This window comes from Hyla sarda, chromosome 10, assembly GCF_029499605.1.
Source record: "Hyla sarda isolate aHylSar1 chromosome 10, aHylSar1.hap1, whole genome shotgun sequence".
NCBI lineage: Eukaryota > Metazoa > Chordata > Amphibia > Anura > Hylidae > Hyla > Hyla sarda.
Genome location: NC_079198.1, coordinates 82,853,247 through 82,873,773, shown reverse-complemented (window position 1 = coordinate 82,873,773; position 20,527 = coordinate 82,853,247). Strand labels below are relative to the sequence as shown.

Below are 20,527 nucleotides of genomic sequence, written 5' to 3'. Positions count from 1 at the left end.
TTTTTCACAGATGGCATCAAATTAGCATCCAAAATTTGCTTAAATTTTATTGAATTCATTTTTCCTTCTACTCGTGAGATGTTCCCTGTGCCACTGGCTGCAGTACAACCCCAAAGCATGATTGATCCACCCCCATGCTTAACAGTTGGACAGAGGTTCTTTTCATTAAATTCTGTTCCCCTTCTTCTTCAAACGTACCTTTGCTCATTCTGGCCAAAAAGTTCAACTTTAACCTGATCAGTCCACAGAACTTGTTTCCAAAATGCATCAGGCTTGTCTAAATGTTCATTTGCAAAGTTCAAACGCTGATTTTTGTGGTGAGGACGTCGAAGAGGTTTTCTTCTGATGACTCTTCCATGAAGACCATATTTGTACAAGTATCTCTTTATAGTGGAATAGTGTACCACAACTCCAGTGTCTGCCAGATCTTTCTGGAGGGATTGTGCAGTCAAACGTGGGTTTTGAATAGTTTTTCTCACAATCCTGCGAGCTGTTCTGTCTGATATTTTTCTTGGTCTTCCAGATCTTGCTTTAACTCCACTGTTCCTGGTGACTGCCATTTCTTAATTACATTCCGAACAGAGGATATTGACATCTGAAAATGTTTTGCTATCTTCTTATAGCCTTCTCCAGCTTTGTGAGCGTCAACTATTTTCAGTTTCAGATTTCTAGACAACTGCTTAGAAGAACCCATGGTGCTGATTGTTGGGGCAAGGTCAGATGAGTCTGGGCATTTAAAACCTTTGAGATTGACATCACCTGATCTTCCCAGATGATGATTGAGAACAATCCATGACACTGGCAGGTCTCAGCTTTGCAAAGGGGCAGTGCATGCTATAAATTCTGCAGGGTGCCTAAACATTTGCAGACACCATTTTTTTGTTTTCTGTTATTTTAAAGGGGATATTATGGAAATTAAATCTAACTTTTGTTGACATATTATTATAAGAATGTCTAATCTGTAATGTGATGCCTTTTGGAGATTTGTCCATCTTTCCTTGGCTTCTTTATGCACATTAATAAAATTTTTTACCTGGGGTGCCCAAACTTTTGATTCCCACTGTATATGGTCTTCTCATATTGATGCCACCTCCAGGCTCTGTCATTGTGCCGCTCTTCAACAGTGATTCTAATAGCGACGCATGTAATCTGCATGTCATACTGAATAACAGAATTATTTCACTAACCCAGCACACCCTATGCGTGTTACAGCAACGCAAAGTGTTCTACACCCCTATTGAGGTTCTCTGTAGGCAAAAAAAGAGATTCGCCGCAAATAAATTCTGACAGCAACAAAACAATGTTGTCAAATTTAGCGAATTGGCCAAATTGAATTTTTCAAAAATTCGTTCATCTCTAGTTTTCACCAATGACCTCACATAGGTTTTTAATTTCTTCATGCCGTCTTTTATATGTCAGCTTGATGTTAGATGTAAGATCTTTGATGTGATGCAAATATCCAGTCAATATATTCTTGTTCCATTACGGGGACAGCAGAATACATGTCACAAATTCCTGAAACACTTTACATCAAGTGACTAAAGCCTTGACTACTAATTGACATAACTTATTATAACATAAATTACTTATAACCTAAATTCTAAATCCAGTATCCCTGAACTTAAATTTTCTATATTATATTTGAGTTTAAATATTTATCTTAAAGTGTTACTGTAAATTAAAAGAAGCTTAGACATGTAAAAAGTTGAAATCGCACTGGGCTCACTTCTGAGATCCTCTGCGATCACTAGTTCAGCCAGGTGAAGTGCAGCAGCACACGTCTCACTCCTCGGCTGTCAATAAAATCTGAGCTTTTCTCTGCATAAGTCTATGAAGAGACAAAGTTGGACCAGCCACCCGTTCAGGGAGTCGAGCGCACTTCACAGGCTTATAACTTGCAATCGCAGAGGGTCTCAGAAGTGAGACCTGATGTAATCTTAAAGGGGCACTCCGCCCCTAGACATCTTATCCCCCTGTTGCACCTGGCATTTATTTAGAGTGTCAGGTGCAGCGGCTAAGGTTCATGACTTCATGGCTGCGCCCCGCTCGTGCCGTCACAGCTGTGCCCCCTCGATGCAAGTCTATGGGAGGGGGCATGATGGCCGTCAAACGGGGCATGGCCATGACCTCACGAGCGGGGCGTGACTGTGATGACACAAGCCTCCGACCCAAATAGCCAGTCATCTGGCACGGAGCAAAGTTCGCTCTATGCTCCGGTTGTCAGGGGTGCCGCATCCGAGATCGCGGGGGGATAGGGGATAAGATGTCCAGGAGCAGAGTACCCCTTTAACTTTTCACATGTCTGGGCAACACATCAAAAATAATCAGCTGGCCCCAGAAAGTTAAACAGATTTGTAAGTTACTTCTATAAAAAAATCTCAATTCATCCAGTAGTTATCAGCTGCTGAAGTTGAGTTGTTCTTTTCTGTCTGACAACAGTGCTCTCTGCTGACACCTCTGCTTGTCTCAGGAACTGTCCAGAGTAGGAGCAAATCCCCATAGCAAACCTCTAATGCTTTGGACAGTTCCTGAGACAATCAGAGGTGTCAGCAGAGAGCACTGTTGTCAGAAAGAAAAGAACAACTCAACTTCAGCAGCTCATAACTACTGGAAGGATTAAGATTTTATAGAAGTAATTTACAAATATCTTTAACTTTCTGGAGCCAGTAAATATTAAAAAAAATAGAAAAAAAGTTTTTTCCTGGAATACCCCTTTAAGGCCCTGAGCTACAAATCCAGCTATGCTATTCCTGAATATTCTGGTAGCTGGATAAACATCTGTCAACAATGTCATGTGGATATCACTGGTGCTTCAGGATTGGAATTACAGCAGTTTTCCTATGATATAAATATATACATTTGAACTTGGCTATTATCCATCCTAAAGGATTCCAGATCTGAGAACCTGCATTGTTACATTATGTTCTATGCCTCGATTGGGTAGAAAATGGAGTCCTGGCCAGTACAGTAAACCCCCTGCTTGCCATTTTTTTCCTCGTACAGACACATATTACCACCATATACTGTCACGATAACATTGCCACAAAAAGCCTACATAATACACGCAGGAAGTGGCCTCAAAGGGGGAGATTTATCAAATCCTGTGCAGAGGAAGAGTGGTGCAGTTGCCCATAGCAACCAATCAGATTGCTTCTTTCATTTTCCACAGGCCTCTTTAGAGGCCTGTGGAAAATGAAAGAAGCGATCTGATTGGTTGCTATGGGCAACTGAACCACTCTTCCTCTGCACAGGGTTTGATAAATCTCCCCCAATGTCACTAGGTTTGTTCACACAATAAAAGTGAATGAACCCATTGCTGTGCACCAAGGTTTACATATACAGTTAAGGAAAAAATAATTTGATCCTCTACTGATTTTGTACATTTCCCCACTGACCCAAAAAAATGTTCAGTCTTTATTTCCCGCTGCATATTCCTCGCTCACTATACACACAGGGCTTTCCAGCGGCAGCCCTATGTGTGCAGTGAGTTTTGGAGGTGGAGCCGCGCGTCACAGTCACGCCACCACACAGCCCCGCCTCCAAAACTCACTACACGCATAGGGCTGCCGCCGGAAAGCCCTGTGTGTATTGTGAGCGGGGAATACGCAGCGTATTTCCCGCTGCTGCTGTAAATTTTGCGCAGCTTGAAAACGCTGCATATACGCTAGGTGGGAACGCACCCTTAAGAGCATTTTAAAAAAAAGTTGCTCATATTTTGGTCAACAGGGTAAAAAAATAGCAGAAAAGTTGCAGAGGAGGAATGGGGTTCTGAAGTGATTTATTGTTTTTTTTTGACGGGATGCGCTCCGTTAATTTCTATAGGCGCGCCGAAAAGACCCGAGTACAACCCTAAGGCATTATCGGCGCTCTAATAGAAATGAATGAAGGGCATGTTGTCTACCAGTAGACGACACACAATCCTAACAGACAAAGCCGGGGTCCTGACCTGGAGATCGTGGGGGGGGATCCCATCGCTTGGACCCCCGTGACCAGCTACTTATCCCCTATCCTGTGGATTGGGGATAAGTATACTTTTACCAGAGTTCTCCCGACCAGTGGGACCCCCAGCAATCTCCTGCATGGGGTCCTGGCAGTCGGCTGGAAGGGGGCGTGCCGACCCCTGCACAGAGTGCCAGCCGACACGCCCCTCCATGTACCCCATAGAAATACATGGAGGGGGTTTGCCGACCCCTGCACAGAGCACCAGCCGACGCGCCCCTCCATGTACCCCATAGAGATACACGGCCGTGGCTTCATGCAGGGGTCGCTTCTGCAAACTGCTGGGGCCGCATGCAGGAGATCGCGGGGGTTTTGAGCGCTGGGACCCCCGCGATCTATAACTTATCTTATTTTTTACTAGACTACTCTTTTAACTCTGAAAATGAGTCACCAATAATGAAAATATGTTATAAGATATACAGTGCATTATTAATTCATGAATTATTACCTGCAAAGTGAGAATTATATGGTATGGGGTTTTACTGTAGTTTTTTCATTCCTATATAAATGTAACCAGCAGAGGGCATACTTGTGTTATGGTGGATTCCAAATATTTCAGATTATGATGCATGTATATTCATTACATAGTTTATTTCTGTAGCCAGTACATCATTGTAATAGCCATTTCTTTGTCACATACACTCAAAACTATTTATTTATTTATTTATTTTCTTTTTTTTCTATTTCTTCATTTGCAGTGAGAATGAGTAAACATGTGGTTTGTGTGGCCTATTTCTGGTTGCTATGGAAACTATTGGAAATTTAAGCGGTGAATTGTGAAAGTTGTTATGAAAATGTATAGATTCATATCCCAAAACTGCACAATTTAATGCATTATATGATTGTTATTGCTTTTTATTATAATCTAAAGATTTTTTTATACATAAGAATTTACATAAACAGAAAATTACACTTCCAAATGGTCCAGAACATATCTATAAGCCTTTCCTGTAATTCTATTTTCCATACTAAAAACCATCATTTTACAGCCGGCATACCATTTGGAATATTCTGGCTGCTTACAATTAAATTGTCGAAAGTCGGACCCTTTGGATAGAGATGAGCGAACTTACAGTAAATTCGATTCGTCACGAACTTCTCGGCTCGGCAGTTGATGACTTTAGCCTGCATAAATGAGTTCAGCTTTCAGGTGCTCTGGTGGGCTGGAAAAGGTGGATACAGTCCTAGGAGACTGTAATAGTAACAATCCCTGTACTGTGACCTCATAATATTAACAATCCTATACTATTATTGATACCAATCCTATACCATGACATCATAATGTTAACAATACTGTACAGTGGCAACATAATATCAATGGTTCTGTACTGTGACATCACTGTATCAGTTATCCATGTACTGTAAGAAAACTCTTTACCTTTTTCCTATGTTGTGATACTGTATATTATCCCCATGACATCACCATGGCCTGTAGCAAAGAAGTATTACAATACTATGTTTATTACCCTTTTTAATGACATTATGCTTGCCCTTTGACATCACTATGCACTTTATCCCTGTGGTGGCCCAGTACGGGGTGGTGTTTCCCTGTACCTTTCCTGCCCTGTCAGGAAGTGTCCCTCAGTGTCCCTGCAGTTGTTTCCCCCATGTAAATATGTTGTGTATTATATTATGTGTTGTATCTTTAATAAATCTACCAAGTGATTGTTACCCAGGAGGTACTAGTCTCCCCCATATAAACCCTGGGTGGAGCTAGCTTCTCTCTCTTGTTCCTGAGGTCCAGTGCAGTCAAGTAGTCTTAGTGTGTGTGTCCAGAACATTGGAGGCCTTAAAGCGCAACTGTCATGAGTTTTTAGCCCCCCCCCCCCAGACTACTACAATGTTGTTACAGATGTCCATAACGTGAGTGTAACCATACCTTTATTGCTTTTCCTCCTTCTTTTATAACTTATAAAATACATTTATCCAGAGGTCAGGCACAGTCGGATAGGCGTGGCTTGGGGTTCGCAAAGCCCCTCCGCCACTACGCCTATCCTCTCCTTTCAGGACACAGTGCATCCACAGCACATGCGCCCCTACTGACGTGCGTGCGCCACCGCCCTGCATTGACAGAGCAAGCGCTCGCTCTTGCTGCCTATGTGCGCACTGCGCAGGTGCAGTACTAGAGGAAGGGAGGGGCGCATGCGCTGTGTATTACTACACAGCGATCCCAGCACTGAAAGGAGAGGATAGGCGTGGCGGCGGCAGGTCTTTGCGAACCACAAGCCATGCCTATCCCACTGTTCCTGACCTCTGGATAAATGTATTTTATAAGTTATAAAAGTAAAAGCAATAAAGGTATGGTTACACTCAAGTTATGGACATCTGTAACAACATTGTAGTAGTCTGGGGGGCTAAAAACTCATGACAGTTGTGCTTTAAGTCAAGTCCTGCAGCTACAAGTCATGTCCTGCAACCTCAAGTCATGTCCTGCAGCCACAAGTCAAGTGCAAAGTAAGCTAAAGTCACAGTCCTATCAGTCAAGTCTTCTGTCTATCCAGCAGGGCCTGCGCTAAATTCTCCTGTCTAGTGTCTACTACAAGTCCCAGCAAACCTGCGAGGTCTCTGTGTCACTGGTCACCTCCTTGGGCCCTGGCTGTACTGCATAGACTGTAATAACTGTCTATCCTCAGTAAAGCTACTGTTGTCCGTAACTTGGCGTCTGTGTCTTCATTGCCCCTGTGCCTAACCCAGTATCCAGCAGTATACCTTTGGGTGGTTAAGCCTAAACCACGCCCTGGCGTCATGAACACAAGGGGTTGATACCATCTGCCCCAGGGCAACAACATCTGCCCTGCAGCCCACACCCCGCCATTACCACATCCCCATGCTATCCCAACTCAATAAACTTTTTCTAAAACTTTACAGCTTTTATTATCCATGTATTTTGGCATCAGCGTGTTTATTATTCCTGTGTTATGAAATCCATTGTGCACTATTCCAACAGAGTAATAAACTGTGACATCACTATGACCATTTTTCCTGTGCTGTCACTTCCCTTTGGTCAGAACCCATCTGCTGTGACATCATTACCTTTATTATCCTGTTTCAGTGACATCACAGTTCGCTATCCCTGTTTTGTGACATCACTGTGTTTATTACCCCTTTAACATGAAATCACCTTGAATACAATCACTGTACTGGGACATCACTGTATTTATTATATCTATGGTGGGATCTGAATGTCTTGCTATCTGAGGTCCCTAAGTTGGTTCACACTAACCTATTATGGACATAATTTACATGTCTATTAAGTCCCAGTCAGATCTGGTGACCCAAATGACAGCTATTAGTTGGGATCATTAAAGGCCTGGGATTTGTAAACATAGTACAGATGTATAATACGTCTATTTAACTGCACCAAGAACTGCATGTAATAGGACCTTAGCAGTTCAGTATTACATTATAGTAGTATCTTCCTAACATATAAGGCTATGTTCTCCATAACTTATTTCCAGCACATAAAAGCTAAGATGACCGGTGGGATGGGATAAATTTCCATGGTAAGTACATTCGACATTATATGTGTAAGATTTGGGAAAAATTTGAGAAAAATGAACATCAGTGAATGCATTCTCCGTAGAGTCATGTGTATATGTGAGCTCTATATTAATAATGGATGACGAATAATCCAATTTTCAGAGAACACTGCTATTGGGAACTCTCTGGGTGAGTTTGCTGATCATATTGTCTCTAGAACTGATAGGAAGATATTTGTGAGATAAGAAGTCAAGATTAACACTTTAATGTCCAAAATATTTTGTCCTTCAAGGATTGTTTTTACAGGACAAACATTTATAGCATACTAGTCGAGTACCCAGTCTCCTAAAGCTCCATCAGTGATAAACAGCTCAACCTTTCTGCACTCCTCGCTGCATCAGTGCTGCCATGTCCTCTTACTGTCCCCTACTGATATCTTTTTTGTGCCCCTCACACCTCTCTCAGACCGCAATAAATTTCTCTTCCCGTCCTGTCCTCTCTCCCTGCCCCTGCACTAACAGTATAATCATACTTAATCATGGCGTTGGTCCGACGGCAAGATGTTTAAAACTCCCGGGCAATCTCCAAAGCCCAAGAGTAACATGATCTGGAGATGTATCATTAACTGTCCAGGCTCTGATGTTTTACTCTTAGGCTGCGGACATTGTCGGTATAAGAACAATGCTAAACTATACTATAAGTGCAAAGTTTAATAGAAATGTCTCCAGCTTTTCAGAAGTTAAGCTGGAACATACATATACACATGTACAAAAAAAAAAAAACTACACATCCTTTTAAAATGCCAGGTTCTTGTAATTATAAAAAAAAAATAGACAAAGACAAATCAAAAGATGTCAGCACTCGTTCCACTTTTAATGTGACTTATAACAAGAACAATTCAATTGCCGAACAAACTGAAATCTTTGAGCAGAACCTGGTTGCAAACGTGTGCACACCCTTAAACTAATACTCTGTTGAAGCTACTTTTTGATTTTATTGCAGCAATCAGTCTTTTTGGGTAGGAGTCTATTAGCATGGCAATATTTGCTCAATCTTCCTTGCAGAAGCACTCCTAATCTGTTAGATTGGAAGGACATCTCCTGTGTATAGCCCTCTTCAGATCACCCCACAGATGTTCAATTGGATAAGTGTTTGGGCTCTGGCTGGGTCATTCCAAAACATTAAATAGTACCCGTCACTAAACTAAACTTTTAGTATATTGTTCCTAATGTAATTATAAGACACTTTGCTATTTACTTGCTGTTAAAATTCTCAACCTTTATATGTTTTGAATGTGATTGAAAAAACAGCCACTAGGTGGCTCTGTTCTGTTCCCTGCCGCAAGTCAAACAGTTAGTTTGGTCTCCTCCTGGCCTGGAGGAGACCAAATTCAGGAAGTGCGTGCAGGGCATGGCGAGGCACAGCTCTCCCAGGCTTCAGTGATGTTGCGCCTGCTGGGGAATGCCCATTTTCTCCTGCCAGGAGCTCACACAATGTGAGCAAGAGGAAAGGTATGATACACAGCTTTTTAAAGCTTGTAAAAAAAAAATTAAGGGCAGGAAGGGCGCGAGGAGTAGTTAGTGAATATAGAAAATATAGTTTGATGACAGGTACTCTTTAATCTTCTTCTGGTGAAGCTATGCTTTTGGGGATTTGGATGTGTGTTTTGGGTTTTTGCTAGTTAAAAGGTGAACTTCCCCTTCATCTTCAGCTTTCTAATGGACGTTTAAAGGTTTTGTGCCCAAATTTCCTGGTATTTGTAATTTTTCATAATTCCCTCCACCATGATCCAGCTGAGGAAATGGCCCAGCACCAAAGCATGATGCTGCCATCACTATGCTTCATTGTGGGTATGGTGTTCTTTGGGTGACGTGCAGTGTTGCTTTTGAGCCAAATATACCATTTGGAATTATGGCCAGAAAGTTCAACCTTGGCTTCCTCAGACCTTAACATATTCTCACACGTGCTTTTGAGAGACTTGATGTTTGTAAGAAAAGGCTTTTACCCCTTAGCCCATTCTTATGAAGAATATGGGTTGTCACATGTAGCCGACAGCTAGTACTTGCCAGAAATTCCTGCAGTTCCTTTAATGTTGCAGCAGGTCTCTTGGAAGCCTGACAAGATTTTTCCTCTTTTTGGGGGCGTGGCTTGGTCGCCGGACTAGATGGCTGCGTGAATACAGAGCTCCTGCTGTGACACCGGGGAAATAAGCATTTTTCACCTGCCAGCGACTTCATTCTTAACTCTGTGGCTGTCTCAGCCCTCATGGTGACTCCGGGAAGGAAAAGAAACTTCCATAAAGGAGGTTATACAGACTCTAACAAGCTATTTTCACTCTGAGGGCTCAGCCCGCACTCAGACCCAAGATGGCGCCGCTGCGCGTGCTGCTAGGAGCGCGGCGGGAAGACGGAGGCAGAAGAAGCACGGAGAGGGAGACGGCTCGGAAGTTATGCGGAGCCCTTACCAGTCGCTTCCTTCCACTAAGGTCAACCAGTCATTATCGTTTGAGATGCCGCAGCACTGGAGCTCACCACCACCTACCTGTCTTGAAGCTTTGATGCGACCGAGCAGAGAAGCAGTGCTGGAAACACATACTGATGACTCCTCGCAGGCCTGCGATACGTGGAGCGCCGCTGCTGAGAACACTCTGACATCTCCACAGGTTAGTCCTCAGAAGCAGAGACCCCGTCTGATTGCCCCGGACGGGGACCTAGGGACTCCTCAGACTCCTGCTCCAGAGACTGATAATGATAAGTTCTCCTCTCTGAAAACAAATGATGCAGCTGTCTCTGACACTATGCTTAAAGAAATGCTGCGGGCCCTGCGTAGCTCTTTGCAGACGGACTTTAGCAAGCTGTTAAACCCACTGCAAGCCTCTACCTCTATCTTGGAACAGAAAATGTGCCACACTGAGACTAAACTTACCTCCTTCGCAGAAGCCCACAATGAGTTGCAAGATGCCCATAATGCCTTAGATGAGAAGGTTGATTCCCTGCACGCCAAAATGATTGATTCAGAGGACCGCAATAGGCGTAATAATGTGAGGTTCGGGGGCATCCCTGAAAACGTACCTGGGTCCCAGCTTGTTAAATATGTGAAGCAACTTACCAAACAATTGCTCCCTGATTTGGAAGATTACGAGTATAGCATAGATAGGGCCCACAGGGTAGCCAAGCCGAGGTCCCTTCCGGATGAACTGCCAAGAGATGTCCTTGCTAGGTTCACGTTTTTTCAAACCAAGGACCTACTTTTGCAATACTCTCGCAAGCACACGGTTCTTGCTGATCCTTATGAAGATATTAAACTCTTTGCAGACCTCTCCGCGGCTACGCTGCAAGCTAGGCGTGGTTTTGGCCCTCTGACTGAAACTCTCCGCAACTTAGGTGTTCCCTACAGATGGGGCTTCCCTGCGAAGATTTTGATCAACAGACAGGGTAAAGTCCACGCCTTGCCGAATGCTGAAATGGGACTATCCATCCTAAAAGATTGGGGTATGCTGCCTGATCAAGATGAGCTTCCATCTCCTCATTCCGGTTCTCCCATTAGAAAAGATCCAGAGTGACTTTCTTTCCAGTACTATGATTACACATTACCCTCTTATTATAATGTTACCTTAACCCGGTGGAATGGCTGATAGCAATTCCCTTGATCAGTTAGTGACTTTACTTTCCACACCCACTGTACCGGTGTCTATACCATCTATACACCGCACTTTTCTATTACTGTTTGTCTATCTTGATTCCTTGCCAATTTTTTTTTTTTTTTAAACCCTTTTCTTTGTATTTGTTGTTCTAACGCTCCTTCTTTTTTGGTTTTAGTAGGAGCAATTGAGTGACATCCCCGTCTGTGGCTCACGGAGCCAAGTCAGGTTTTTAACTACCAACTTTGCAAGCCCAGTGTGTGTCGACTTCTCCACTGAATCACAGGTTAGTGTGTGTCACCCCTGACTGTACCTCCAGATGCTTGGTCAGACTTAGACTATACTCCCGCTCCTGGTCACCTCCACATTTCTCCTAGCGGCTATCATGAGCATTCGCCTGCTTTCCATGAATGTTAACGGGCTTAATAGCCCACAAAAAAGATACTTCATGGGGCGTGAAGTGGAGAGGCGAGATGCTACGCTATTGTGCCTGCAGGAGACACATATCTCCTCTAAAAATCCCCCTACTTTACGTCACAGGAGGTTCTCAACCATAGTGTCCTCTACCTTGGACAAGAAAAAGAGAGGCGTTCTAGTTGCTTTTAGGGATGATCTGGCAGTCTCTGTCTCCAAACAGATTATAGATCCTCACAGCCGCTTTATCATCTTACTGTGCTGCATTAATCATGTCCCTTATACCATTGTGAATATACATGCTCCTAATAGCAAACAGAGTAGATTTCTAAAGAAAGTGTTTAACTTGATTACGGAGGTCCGAGTGGGAGAGGTTATCTTGTGTGGAGACTTTAACTCGGTGCCTAATCCATCTATGGACCTCTCCAAAATAGGTGGTAGGCGTTCTTTCTGTCTGGGACACACCCTCACTAGATATGATTACTTTGATGCTTGGCGTATGTCTCATGCGTCGGAGCGAGATTATACCTATTTTTCCCCTTGATTCCACACGTACTCAAGGATTGATTTGATTCTGATATCGAGGGGTCTCCTAGACAGACTTGAACACTCAGAGATTGGGGAGCTGACGTGGTCGGACCACGTTCCTACACTCCTCTCACTCACAGACTCTAAGCCCCAGCATAGCGACTTCGTTTGGAGAGCGAATTCTCATATTATAGCCCATTCTTCACATAGCAAAGTAATAGAGAGCTCTCTTCTGGAATACTTTAGCCTCAACCAATCCTCTGATATCACCCCGACGACTTTGTGGCTGGCCCATAAGGCAGTCATAAGGGGTGATTTTATCCACCTTGGATCTACGCTCAAAAAGCAGAGAGCCAGAGACTTACAAGAAGCGCTAGACGAGGTCGCTGTGCTGGAAGCTCTCCATAAATCGAATCCCAGCTCTGATATTTTCTCTCGACTAGTGTCTGCCCGTATGAAACTGCGCCAACTTCTCTTATACCGGTTTGAAAAAGATCTACGTAAATCTAGATTCAAATTCTATACCCAGAACAATAAGCCCGGTTCCTTACTTGCTAAGACACTCAAACCCCCAACGAGGAAAAGTAGAATAGCATCTATGGTCCACCCTACCACTAAAAATACCCTATTGTCACCCAGAGACATTGCTAATGCCTTTAGAGACTACTACAAAAACCTATATAATCTCAATCTTGACCCCCAGACGATCCAGCCGACTGAATTCTCCGTTGACTCCTTCCTTCAGTCTGTCTCTCTACCTCGGCTCTCCGACTCCGCACTACAAACACTTAATTCTACTATCTCCCTGCAAGAAGTTGTGACAACCATTAAATCGTTACCCTCCCATAAAGCCCCCGGACCTGACGGACTCCCTAATGAGTATTTCAAAAAATATTCTGACATCCTTGCCCCTCACTTGATGACTGTGTTTAACTAGGCTATGACCACGGGCCCCTCCCCCAAGAGATGCTGAAAGCTTTAATAACAACTATCCCAAAACCTGGTAAACCCCCAGACGATACCTCTAATTACAGGCCTATTTCCTTACTCAATGGAGACGTCAAGGTTTACGCTAAAATCTTGGCGTCTAGACTCATGCCCTTGCTCCCCTCTCTCATTGATGCCGACCAGGTTGGCTTTATAGCTGGACGACAAGGTCCTGATAACACCAGAAGAATCCTATCCCTTATACAACACTGTGAACATCTTCATTCCCCTGCAGCTTTCTTAACCCTCGATGCTGAAAAAGCATTTGACAGAGTGAACTGGCAATATGCTTTTTCCACCTTGGAGGCCTTTGGCTTTTCCGGCACCATTCTTACCGCAATTAAAGCGTTATACTCCAATCCAGCTGCCATGGTTTTTGCAAATGGGGCACTGTCCGACCAGTTGAACCCCTAGCTCAGGCAATAAGAACCCATCCCGCCATTCACGGAATTTCTGTGGGTAAAAGGGACCATAAAGTGGCACTGTTCGCGGATGACATTATTCTGACCTTGACGGACGTCTCGACTTCCCTTCCCCCCCTTTTTGCCCTCCTGGACGACTTTAGCAAAATCTCATACTATAAGCTTAACACCACAAAGTCTCAAATTTTACCTATCAACATACAGCAATCAGCGATTGACTCTCTTAAACGCCATTTCACACTAGACTGGCAGCTGGAATCTATCTCCTATCTAGGCATACAAGTTACCGTCCCTTCCAAAAACACTTTCCGTACGAAATTCCCTCCTCTGGCCACCTCTCTCATGACCTCTCTTCTCTCCTATTCTACGCAGCTTACTTCTTGGTTGGGTCGTCTGGCGGCATTCAAGATGCTTCTCCTCCCAAAGCTACTCTATCTATTTAGAACCCTGCCCATTTCTATCCCAGGATCTTACTTTACCTCCTTAAATCGAGCTGTTTATCACTATGTCTGGGCAGGTAGGAAGCCTAGGGTGGCCCGTAAACTTATGACTGCTCATTCTGATGCTGGAGGACTGGGTTTCCCACATATAGAGGACTATCACAAAGCATGTATTTTGGATCAACTCCAATACTGGTGGTCGTACAATCCCGACAAATACTGGGTCGACATTGAAACAGAATGCTCTGCCCCACTTTCCCTTAGAGCTCGCCTTCTTGTCCAGACTGTAGATCCCTCCCTCTCTCTCCCTCCTTCCCCAACTCACTTAACCTCAGTTAATCTCTCTGATAGAGTGTGGAGACAGTTTTTGCCTCAGCCCTTGCCTAAAAGGATGTGTCGATTGAAGGATGTCCCCGTAGATTTCCTAACCCATTTTATCCCAGATTTATCATTGAGCTCATGGACAGAGAGAGGAATAAACTTCCTCGGCGACTTGCTTGATTCCTATGATACTGTACATTTCCCATATCTACAACAGACATATGGTATACCCCGATCTGACTTTTATAAAAGCCTACAAATTAGAAGCCTCCTTACTGCTAAATTTAGTCGCGGCCTACTAATTCCATCTAGGATAATGCATTTCTTCCAGATTACGGCACTATCTAAAAAGGGGATTAATGTGTTTTACAACCTACTTAATGGTAGAACAGACCTAGCAAAACTTCCATATATGGATAAGTGGGAAAGAGAGTTGGGAGAATCGTTCACAACGGACCAATGGATGTCCGCTATAGGTCTAGTGAAAACAATGTTCCGCTCTACAAACCACAGAGAAGCTGTACTAAAATCGATTTTTAGATGGTACTTTACCCCCTCCAGGCTACACCACATTAACCCAGAATGTTCTAAATTTTGCTGGCGCGGATGTGGGCGGGAAGGCACTTTGTTACATATCCTATGGGGATGCCCTAAGCTTACGCCATTTTGGAGCAAAGTAACTAGTTTGCTGCAGAGATTTCTAGGATCAGGTTTTCAGCTGACCCCCTCTCTAGCTATTCTCCTTTTAAACTTAGATCGTGTCCCATTTCCCTTCCGTAAACTTACTGTCCATATCTTGATGTCAGCCAAGCTCCTGATTACTAGGCGCTGGAAATCTGATCTAATACCTGAACTCATAGAGCTGATTAATGTTGTTAATCTGTCATGTGGATATGAGAGAACATTTGCACTCGTGCACTCGCAATATAAATCTTTTTTGAAACATTGGTCCTCATGGCTGTCCAGCCCCCATTGTCCGCACTTGAAACCCGATTGAATGGTAGCTTCCTGGTATACATTTTCACACACCCCTTGTCGAAACACACTGTGGTTAAATATCTTTTTGGGTTCGCCCTCATAGGCAAAAATACATTTAGTGTTTCATTCCTTTCTATTTTCCTTGTATTCATATGGAGATAGTCTCCTTTCAAAATGCTCTGTCTATCTTCACTGATGTTGGTTTGTCCTTCCTTTACACCAATACTGGATGACAGTCCGCACTGCGGACTGAATACTCCCTCCTGTACACCATATGTACTATGATTATTGCTCACTGTATTATGTTTGTTCTGTTTAGGGCCCGCACTAAGGCCTATTGTTTGATATTTTGGTTGCTTACTTATTGTTCAAAACTCAATAAAAAGATTGAATTAATAAAAAAATTTTAAAAAAAGATTTTTCCTCTTTTTGTTATACATTTTTGGGGGACGTCCAGTTCTTGGTAATGTCTCTGTGGTGCCATATTTTCTTCACTTGATGATGACTGTCTTGACTGTGTTCCATGGTATATCTGATGCTTTGTACCTTTCTCCTGACTGAAATCTTTGAACAATAAGATCCCTCTGATGCTTTGGAAGCTATCTGCAAACCATGGCTTTAGCTCTGAGAGGTAACTACGGTAAGCAGATGTCAGAAAAATCCTACTAGAACAGCTGAACATTTTTGTGATTATTCAGAGTCACTTGATGGCAGATGTGTAATGAATTCTATTTAACATGAGTTTGATTGTTGATTCTGAAAACAGCTACATCCCGAGTGCGGTGGTCAACACAGCTCCGTGCATGGGGAGAGTCGGGGCGCCTGCTGGAGATCGCGGGGGGTCCCAGTGGTTGGAACCTCCATTATCTTATACTCATCTCCTATCCTCTGGACTAATCCTTTAAAGGTGGAAAAAGTTGACGTGGTTTAACTTTGGATGTGAAGTGAAGACTTTTTATACCCACTGTATACACGCATACTTTGACTTTGAAGGGGTTAGCCACCATATGGTGATTTTAGTACATACCTGCCAGACAGTAATGGACGTGCTTAGGAAGGATCTGTGCTTGTCTTGGGGCTAAATGGCTATGTTGTGAGATTACCATAACACTGTGGCTAGCTTTTTGTGAACTGGGTATTTCCTGTTGGAGTTCATTCTCTCAAACTACCCATCCCACAGCTCCTTGTTTGTAAGTGACTTTCCTCCCTCCCACACATGAGCCACCCGCACATTGAAACACAAATGATCTCTCTTCCACCTAGCGGTCACTCCCCCCATTGAAGCAGGACAAGCTCCCTGTCATCACTTGACTAGTGATGTCATGTCTCAGCCGCACTGCAACCAGGGAAAACCTGAGACCAGAGTAATTTTGTATTGGGGAGAAAATCACAGAAGAATTGTGAGACCACCATCACACACAGGTACAGACACTATATTATGAACTACACTAACTTTACAGCCCCTGGAGCACAGTCAAATAAAAAAAATGTAAAAATCCTGGAATACCCCTTAAAAAAATATATATATATATATATATATATATATTGTTTCAAATAAATGTCTGATAGGTAGGGGTTATACCCATGGAACTCCCACCTACTGAGAAAACAAGGGCCCCATTGCATCCATGCAGAGATTGCATGGATGCACAGCTTCAAATATTGTTGCTAGCAAGGTCAGATTTTTTTTTAAGTCACTTTTATTTTTTTCATTTTTAGGCCTGGGCTATTAGGCATGACAAGGATCTATTCCTGAGTGGTTTGAAACATCTGTACAGGAACCATTCACACTTTTGTCCCAGGCAGAAGTCATCTACGTGGAAATTGTTAAAAGATAAATACAGGTAAATATTTGGTTTATCGTCTGTGTAAAAAGCAAATACTGCATCCAGAACTACAGTATTTGGTGACTTAGACAAAGAATGCTAGAGGAAAGGTTTGTTTCAGGACACAATACCTTAAAATCACTGCCACAGCATGGCATGTAAGGCTGGAATCACACATACAGGTGGGAACCCACGATAACTGTGGTCTGCAGACGGTGGACCTTCAGCTGTTGCAAAACTACAACTCACAGCATGTCCGGACAGCCAATGGCTGTCCAGGCATGCAGGGAGTTGTAGTATTGCAACAGATGGTGGGCCACAGTCTGGGGACCACCATACTATAGGACTAAATGGGCCAAAAGCTACCCGATCCAAGGGGTGGTGGGTGGCTTAAAGCGGTTATCCAACATAAGGTGATTTTAGTACCTGGCAGACAGTAATGGACATGCTTAGGAAGGATCTGCGCTTGTCTTGGAGCTAAATGGCTATGTTGTGAGATTACCATAACATTGCTGCATTCTTTTTGTGAAATGGCTATTTTGAGTTCCCTCCATCCAACTACAAGTCCCAGGATTCCTTGGTTGCAAGTGTGAGGACACTTTTCTCCCTCCCACACATCAGCCATCCCACCCATTGAAGCACAACTGAGTTGCCCTCCATACTGTGCTGCAATCAATAGACCGGTGTTTTTAACCAGGGTGCCCCCAGCTGTTGCAAAACTACAATTCCCAGAAGAATGATCTCCCTCCCACTTAGCGGTTGCTCCACCCATTGAAACAGACAGGCTCTCTTTCATTACTAGACTTGTGATGTACTGCACTGCAACCTGGAAAAACCTGAGACGACACTCATTTTGTATGCTGTTAAAAATAAACATAAGGGCAAAGATCACATGAGAATTGCGAAACCAGCCCTCAAACACAGGTACAGACACTAAATTATGAACTACACTAACTTCACAGCCCCTGTAGCATAGTCAAATAAAAAACTAATCCTGGAATACCCCTTTAACACAAAAGGAGCATGGCTGCCCCACTTGACAAATCTACTGCTAGCAGGTGTAAATTGTAGTGGAAATCGACATCAGCTCCGAGCTGGTGTAGATTTTTGAAGCTGACTCACAACCTCACAAATACCTGGAATTATTAAGAAGCAAATTTGACAACAATGTTCACTGCGGGGGTTCACTTAAAATTTTCAAATCAACTGGTGCCTAATAATTATACAGATTTGTAAATGACGTCTATTTAAAATTTTTTAATACTTTCAGTACTTGCTTTAGAGTTTGTGTATTTCCTTCTAGTCTGACCACAGTGCTCTCTGCTGACACCTCTGTCCGTTTCAGGAACTGTCCTGAGAAGAAGAGGTTTGCTTTGGGATTTGTTCCTGCTTTGGACCGTTCCTGACACGGACAGAGGTGGCAGCAGAGAGCAGCTGATAAGTACTGGAAGGATTAAGATTTTTAGATAAAAGTAATTAAAAAATTTGTATAACCTTCTGGTATCAATTAATTTGAAAACTTTTTTTCCTCTGGAAGAAACTTTTAATACCGGTGTGTGACACGTCATCTTTGTAATTTTCCTCACAGGTTTTGATGCATTTTTAGGAATAAAGCCAGAAGTGGATCCAGCAGGACAGAGAGGTCCTTCCTTGACATTCTCCATTGCCTTTTCTATTCCCTTCTATTTATAGGGTCTCTTATATTGTAGCATGTCTTACAGTTCATTGTCATTCACAGCTGCACACATACCACAATTCTGAAGGCTTCTGGGCTTTTGCCGTTTTCTATGTTTCCTTAGAGTCTCTTTAGAACTTGCTCTGGTGACTTCTTAGGGAAGAAACTGCAGCACTGAAAATGGTCTTGTCAAGCGCCTCACACGCTCTGTAACTCTGTACAAAAGACGTCAAGCAAAACTGGAAAACAATAATTTTGTAAAACAAAAGACATCAAGCAAATCAATATTATAGTATAATTAACACAAATTATTCATTTTACAGAGCAAGTAATCCATAAATACACCAGATGAGTGTCTATGGCAGTTATTAAAAGGGTTTTCCCATTTAGATAAATATAAGTCTAAACTGATGCATAATGCGAAATTAAACATATTTCAAATGTGCAAAATGTCCATTTGGAGAAATATATACTTCCTAGCAGAGTACCCAGTGTTGACTGGTCTTCCTAACGAAACCTTGTGGGAGAGAAGAAGCAACAATAATGATCTTGTCCTCATATCATGACCTCATACCCCACCCTCATACCCACCCTTATATCCTGTCCTTGAATCCTGACCTCATATGCCCTCAGATTTTGCACACAAGCAATGCAACACAATCTGCGCCAGTGCGGGACCAAAAAAACTTGACAAACCTTTCACTTTTCCTGTAAAAGTGGGTGTGTCCACCAGGGAGGGTGTTGGGGGAATGAGGGGCGTGTCCCAACACATTTACTATTGTTCTAACATAAATTGTGGTGGATTTGAGCTCTGGAACAGCTCAGAGCAGTTGCAAAATATCAGGAAAATCACCAAGCGCCATGGCGAGCCTCAGATGAAGTGCTGTGAAGCACACCATCACTGGACTTTAACCTCTTAAGGACCAAGGACGTATGAGTACGTCCTTGGTCCCGCTCCCGTGATATAACGCGGGGTCCCACGGTGACCCCGCATCATATCACGGCGGGCCCAGCGTCATAGTGAAGCCGGGACCCGCCGCTAATAGCGTGCGGCACTGATCACGGTGCCGCATGCTATTAACCCATTAGCCGCGCGCTCAAAGCTGAGCCACGCGGCTAAAAGTGAAAGTAAAAAGTGCCGGTTAGCTCAGTGGGCTGTTCGGGATAGCCGTGGCGAAATCGCGGCATCCCGAACAGCTTACAGGACAGCCGGAGGGTCCCTACCTGCCTCCTCGCTGTCCGATCGCCGAATGACTGCTCAGTGCCTGAGATCCAGGCATGAGCAGTCAAGCGGCAGAATCATCGATCACTGGTTTCCTATGAGAAACCAGTGATCAATGATAAAGATCAGTGTGTGCAGTGTTATAGGTCCCTATGGGAGCTATAACACTGCAAAAAAAAAGTGAGAAAAAAAGTAAATAAAGATCATTTAACCCCTTCCCTATTAAAAGTTTGAATCACCCCCCTTTTCCCATAAAAAAAACTGTGTAAATAAAAATAAACATATGTGGTATCGCCGCATGCGGAAATGTCCGAATTATAAAAATATATCATTAATTAAACCTCACGGTCAATGGCGTACGCACAAAAAAAATTCATAGTCCAAAATAGTGCATTTTTGCTCACTTTTTATATCATGAAAAAATGAATAAAAAGCGATCAATAAGTCCTATCATTGCAAAAATGGTACCATTAAAAACGGCGCAAAAAATGAGCCCTTATACCGCCCCATACGCGGAAAAATAAAAAAGTTATAGGGGTCAGAAGATGACAATTATAAACGTATTAACTTTCCTGAATGAAGTTATGATTTTTTC

At 43.2% G+C, this 20,527-nt stretch overlaps 1 long non-coding RNA gene across 1 annotated transcript; it reads left to right on the top strand.

Moving 5' to 3' along the window:
• The first annotated feature begins 3,298 nt into the window (after positions 1-3,298).
• On the top strand, positions 3,299-19,116 carry LOC130294399 (uncharacterized). Its single transcript, XR_008848487.1, has 3 exons — positions 3,299-3,341; positions 16,929-17,053; positions 18,624-19,116. It is a non-coding gene; the product is annotated as an uncharacterized LOC130294399 (long non-coding RNA).
• The last annotated feature ends 1,411 nt before the right edge of the window (positions 19,117-20,527 follow it).